This window comes from Nannospalax galili, unplaced genomic scaffold, assembly GCF_000622305.1.
Source record: "Nannospalax galili isolate Female #2095 unplaced genomic scaffold, S.galili_v1.0 scaffold903, whole genome shotgun sequence".
NCBI lineage: Eukaryota > Metazoa > Chordata > Mammalia > Rodentia > Spalacidae > Nannospalax > Nannospalax galili.
In genome coordinates this window covers 1,404,411-1,411,361 of record NW_008349989.1, presented here as the reverse complement: position 1 = coordinate 1,411,361, position 6,951 = coordinate 1,404,411, and the positions used below count along the sequence as shown (strand labels likewise).

Below are 6,951 nucleotides of genomic sequence, written 5' to 3'. Positions count from 1 at the left end.
GGTAATGGGGTATGATTTGACATCCAGCGGAGTATAATTCAGGAAAGCAGACTCCAGCATCTGAATAAACACATCACCTATGAAAAGACACATGCATGAAATCTAAATTCATCAGCACTCTTGATGGTGGTAGACTAACACACGCAAACTATATATTTATAAACATTTAATATAGCATATCAGCGAAACTGATTTTATAAAATTAAGCATCAATCTTATTGCTGTAGAGTTCCTCTACAGAAGTTTAGCTTTAGGGTTCTAGTTTTAAATTTTTCATAAATAGAGAGATCTCCATTAGGTCCTGTAGCTATATTGAAATATCTGATAACAATTAACACATAAAGAGAAAGGGTTTATTTTGGGTTCACTGTTTTGGAAATTCTAGTCCACAATTAATTGACCCAAAATCTTTGGGGCTATGGCAAGACAGCATATTATGGTGACAGCACATTACGGTGAGAGGTTATCATGGAATGAAATCACTCAACTCATCAGCTAGGAAACAAAGAAAAGAAAGAGGATCAGGAAAGTCCTTTCATCCCACACTTCCCCACGTAACCCATCCACAAAATATTTACATCACTTTCTAAAAGTACCACTCATCCTGAGGTTGCATGCACATTTATGAGACAACGTCTAAACTTTAGTAGTTCACATTCAGTTTCTTCATTTAAATCTGACTTCCAATACAATAGTAATCATGTTAGATATTTATTTTTTATTTAAAGAAAATATTTGTTCAGCAGGGAAAACACCATGATCACAAAGGTGGTTTCTACAAGGCAAGGCTCCTACATTACACTGCACATGTGCAGATCTCTGGGATTTCTCCAAATACAGAAAACACAGTAGTAGCAAAATGTATGGTACTGAGGGGCTGTGTTTGCACTCAGCCCAGTTTTTTAAAAAAAGAAAACATTTGTTAATCATTTTTCAAAATGTAAGATTTACTGTTAAAATAATATTCCATAAAGCCACTCAAGAAAGTACTGTTAGTAAATACTATTAGTATTTAGAAAATATTTTCATACATTCCTTATCAAGTCAAATTTACTGTTGGTTCTTCAAAAATAATGTGATTTTTGAACATACATCCTTTTCATATACCCTCTGAATATGAAATATTACATGTATGTAATACAAATATTTTATGCTATGATAATCACAATATTTATTATAGAAATCAAATTTTAAAACTGCAAATCAGCTTGAATATTTACATATGTTATAGGAATGAATCAAAGGAAAAATTTAGTTTAAATGGTATTTGAATTCTATTTCATATAAACAAAAATAAATACTAATTATCCTTATTTTATCCGGACACAATTTTCTTAAGCTGGATACAAACACTCATTTAATCTTTATTTTCAGTATTGGAGATGAAAGAGAATAATTTTTGGTGACCTTAAATGTGTTCAAATGTCATGTTTTGCCACAATAAGCACAATGAGGTCCCCCAGTTTGAAGGTCATTATTTCCTTCTCACTCACCATGAGTCTCTTAAAGTCTTGTTTGTTTAATCAATGAAAGATTTTTTTCAGGCTTTTGGGTTTAATGTCTTTATAATGATAAATATCTAGTCTTCAGTTTGACTGCCTACCTATTACATATTATATATATATATCAGTTTGTTCAGGTTCACTGTACAAGCATTAGAATAGGAAGAGAAAATAAAAATATGTCAAAGAAAATGAGGAAAATACATCAACGTATGCCTACATAGGTGCATTGATTCAGCATTAAATTTAGTTCCTGGCATCTTGGCAAGATAAAAATGGAAACATGACAGATTATTCAGTTGTCATGATCTGATAAAAGCAATATATCAATTCTTCAAGTGAGATCATTTTTTTCCTGGTACTAAGTCATGCAACCAATACATCAATTTAATAGACAATATATTATTAAGTAGAATTTTTGAGTCATATCATGATGGCTTCCTGAGCAGATCTATCTGGTGGAATCAAGGTCACATTGAACTGGTTAATGACTTATTCAATCACTGGGGTAAAAGAGGAATCCTTTAGTTTAAGAATATGTGTTTATAAGTGGTTATTTAAATAAAAGTGAACACATTCAGTATTAGTAATAAAACTGAGATTTAATCTACAAAGTGGCCTTCTTCAAGTATTTGATAAAACACATTTAGAATGACAACCCCTTGTCCCTAACTTATTTTCCTTTCTGGAGTTGTTTATAATCTGTAATCTGCATAACCTTTCACACTTATAAAAGACTCATGAAGGAATACATGTTAGTCAAACACTCTAGGGTGTGGGGATAAGAAAATTTGACATTTCAGTTCTCAGTTACAAAGCTTGAATTGCTTATTCCCGTGTGTTGACATTCCACTTCAATGGCCCTGCATCTGCTCAAATTGCAGCTTTGGTGCTGAACTCCAGAAAATTCTAGCCAAGTGAAAATGTTACAGGGTCTTTCTTTATGCAAAAAAATGGATATCTTATAATAAAGAATGTTACAATGCGTGTGTGTCAATTTAATTTACCCAAAATGGCTCAAATCTGGATCTATAAAACAGAAACATGAGAAATAGACTCTCAGTTATGTAATTTTTGCTCAAGTTTAATAAAGCAGTTGATAAGTTCAAACTTAAAAAAAAAAAGTTAACTGGCTGGTGAAGAATAAAAACAGAATTTTTTTTCTCACAGTTCTGGAGGCTGGAAAGGTAAAGATCAAGTACCAGGCAGTATCAGATCAGGGCCCACTTCTTTGCGAGCAGCATCTTCTCATTGTGTTCTTATATAGTGGGGGGACCTGGGATAGAGCTACCAGTATTTCATCCATATTAAGAGCAAGTAAGAGCGTGCCAAGTACACTACATGTTTCTTATCACAACCAATTCCAAGAGACAACTTTCCTTGAAGTTCCAGCCTCAACCCACGGAGGATCTCACGCGGGCTTCATTGGAGATGACGTGACATTATTATGCTTCCAGCTATTTCAATTTTATTTCTAAGCAGGGAGAATACTCAAGAAAGTGACAATCTTGACATTCCAAATGCACTCTTTACTACAAACTTCACCTAGCTGTCTTCTTTCCTGAATGTTTCATTCACACACACACACACACACACACACACACACACACACTTACACAGCATGTGTGTGCATGCTTTTTCATAACTACATGAATATGTATATATGATACATATTTGAGTGTATATGTAATACTCTATCAGAATGAATAGCTCTAAACAGCAATTTCCCCAGTATTTTCGTAGTGTTCAGATACACAGATAAATGTAGCTGTCATTTCTCTCTCTTAAGATTACTTGGTGTAAACTGGTTATTTGAGTGTATCAGCTTCAGTCATCCTTAATCCTCCAAAGATAACATTCAGAGAATGAAATAAAATGGAAAAGCTAATCCCTCTTTCTTTCCCATGTGTGAGCAGGAATATCAGCCTTGATAGCATATTAGTGAGTGCCACATGCTCATACTAAAACATCATAGATTGGATTTAGCACAAACATATATTTTTTCCAATCTGTACAAACACTTGCTGAATCTCTGTTTCCCAGGCGTGTCCTGTCACAGTGCTTTGGCTTCTTCATTCCCTGTTGGCACAGCCAACTCCAAGAGTTTGCACCTGTCACTTGGAATTGTGTATTAGCAAGTTCCACCACCATTCGCAGAAACTGGAACTTGATCATATTGCTGCATTTCTTAACTGATTCCAAAGAAATATTTTACGTTGCTTTAAGCTACTTGGTTTTCACTGACTTATAGACACTGCTATCAGCAATTCCTAAGACCTTACTATAAACTTCACACCTTTGAGCACATGTCTTTGTGGCATGTAATCTTCTTTAGGGTTGGACTTTTACAATTCAACATCATAGCTGTGAAAATTTTGAATTAGTTAGGCTTACCTATTTTTTCATATTTCATGTGTTTTTGGTGAACCAAAGAATAACTGTCTTTCAGAAAATGTTAGCTGACTTATGTCTAAGAAATACTATTCAACCAAGTTTTATCATTTCAGCATAATCATAAAAAATTTGAGTTCAAGCATCCAGTTGACTGTTGTACCAGAACTTTTACCTAGTCAATGTACCTTGAAGAGAGAGATAGATTCCAAAATCTTGACTGGATTTAGTAGAAATAAATTTACATTATTTGCAGCCATCTATCTGCCTATTATTTTGAAAAAATGAAAAATGTGAAGAAAAAGTTGAGTCATGTATAAAATAAAAAAGTAAGTATATTCTCTGGTGAAAGGTGAAGGATACATTCATCCTATGTGTAGAGGTTGTACTGACAATATGTCACTTAGAATTAAGCATCTCAGAGACACTTATTCTCTAGTTTAACCATTTCTGGAACTCTCTAATAGTCTACATCTGTTGCAAAAAGTAGTTTCTTTTATGAGGGCTGAAAGGAACACTTGTCTGTAGTATGAGTATGCATATTTAGAATACAGTAAGAAATTATATTTGTCTAAGGATATGACAATGTAAATTTTTCTCTAGGATGTATGACCTATCCAGCCACATGTATTTTGCTATGTTTATATTAAGACACATGAGTTCCTTCCCACTAATCAGGCCTTAATTCAAATTAGACAGCTATTGACTACTCCCAAGATAAAAATCCCATATTTAACTTTTGATTACTATTCGATCATCTTGCCCTTTCAGAGCATCCATTGTATTTAGCAACAGCCACTCGACTTCACAGTTTTTTATGTCAATTTTCATCCTCTATCTCTACATGGAGGAAAATTTCTCTAATGTGCGTAATCCCAATGGTGCACGAATCCAACTTACCACCACTGGAGGCTTTGACAGCATAGCTACCTAGTGCAATACTAATGTTGGAATCTTCTATAGTCATCCTTTAACAGTTATGGGGGCCCTGTGAGCTAAGAGGTGATTAAGCTCCTGAACACAAGCCACTCATCATGGTGCCAAATACTGAAGGTTGGTTTCCCTGGGAAACAAGATCCAAGAACAATAATATGGAAGAATTTTACTGTAGTGTGCTTGACCACTTTTTAAAAAGTGCTGAAATGAGACATATCCGAAAGAGAAAGCAGTCATAATTCAGTACAAAGACACCTCCTAATCTGTAAGAAGCTCCGAAGCTCTGAGGGTCCTTTAGCACTGCCTTGCTTATCAGAAGACCAGACAGGGCATCATATTTCTCTGTCTATTTTTATGGATTTCAGGTTGCCATTAGGAAGAAGAAATTACCTGGAGCTAAGCAGATGTTTCCAGCATGGGGCAATATAATAAAAGAACTGCCTGCCATTGGAGAGAAAGTGGTCAATGATATTCTGAGAAGCTGGAAGAATATTACATCTTTTATTCTTGAAGGAAAGTCTACATGGCACATCACAAAGTTCACTCAGGGAATTTTGAAGGTAGTCACTAGCCTCTAGTACGTGCAGCCACATTCAAAAGATGTGGAATACAGCACACCAGGAACTGTGGCAGATGGACTTGGAAGCCTCGGGCAATGCTTCAGGCTTCCTGCATCATTCCAGGGACCCGAAATTACTTCAGCATTCTGGATAAGAGCCACAGACCTTCTGCACAGGATGGTAGGTTACAAAGCTCTGTTCAATATTTAGCAGCACAGGAAGTGCCACTATAATGCCTTTTAGTACTAATTACTCAAAGTTAGGCCGAACTCATCAGGTTAAGAGGGAAGTTCTCCAATTGACTATCCTCACTTCAGAGGCCAGCCACAAGCTAAAGGGTACTAGAGCCATACTCACTTCTACTCAATTGGCTAGATTCTCATTATACATTTGGGTTTCATAATTAATTAAAATGACTCATAAAACTCAGGAGAATGCCATACTTTTAATTCTGGTTTTATTGTAGCAAAGAGGCTGCAAATACAAACAGCCCAAGAAAAGACCTAAAGAGATAGATCTAAGGCAGTGTCAAACTCAAAGCTAATGTCTTCTTCCCATGAAATCAGGAAGTATAACCCTCCTGGCACATAGATGTGTGATGAAATGCATAATATTGTCAACTAATCTATTTGGAATACTGAAACTGGTTCTATATTCAACCTTTAAATTATTTATGACCTCTGGTTTGAAGATCAGCACCATGAATATAGTTACTATAAAAACAGGGGTTATTACATATGTGACTGTAAGTGGAATATGTAAGAATTTTGTTAGCAACATATTCAATTCTGGGCACGTTGGCATACACCTTTAATCCCAGCACTGGGGAAGTAGAGGCAGGTGGATCTCTATGAGACTGAGGGCAGCATAGGCAACATAGTAAGGTACAGGCCAACTGGGGCTATGAGAGACCCTGCTTTAAAAAATCATAGAAGCTATTAATGCAGTAAATAATTCACAGTTGCTAACTATGTAAATTATGGTGCCAAAGTTATAGACCTGGTCTGTTCACCTTGAAGTGTTTATACTTATGATTCAGCATGTTTGAAATTTACCTTTATTATCATCTGTTAGAACAAAACTATGGGAGTATGGAAATTTTATCGATTGGTTACTGAGTATAGTAATGATGATAATTACACCTTTGGAAAAAGAAGGTATAACAACAGAAAGAGAAAATAGGGACACAAACATAAAGAAATTAAGATGTCAGTACCCAATACACACTTTTCAATAATAACACTAAATATCAATGGCCTCAATTCTGTTGTTAAAAGACACAGGCTGGTACAATGGATCAAGAAGAAAACTCATCTTTTGTTGTCTTCAAGAAACACATCTCATCTTCAAGGATAAACACTATCTTAGGGTGAAAGGATGGAAAAAATTATTCAAAGCAAATGGCCCTAAGAAGCAACCAGGTATGCAATTCTAATATCTGACAAACAGACTTCAAATTAAAACTCATCAAAAGAGATAAATAAAGCTACTTCATTCTAATCAAAGGAAGAATTGACCAAGAAAATATTGCAATCATGCACCAATCTCCGGAGCACCGAATT

The 6,951-nt window shown here is 35.1% G+C and overlaps 1 non-coding gene across 1 annotated transcript; it reads left to right on the top strand.

The window, feature by feature from the left end:
- The first annotated feature begins 731 nt into the window (after window positions 1-731).
- Window positions 732-899, top strand: LOC115072711. The gene has a single exon (XR_003851739.1). It is a non-coding gene; the product is annotated as a U1 spliceosomal RNA (small nuclear RNA).
- The last annotated feature ends 6,052 nt before the right edge of the window (window positions 900-6,951 follow it).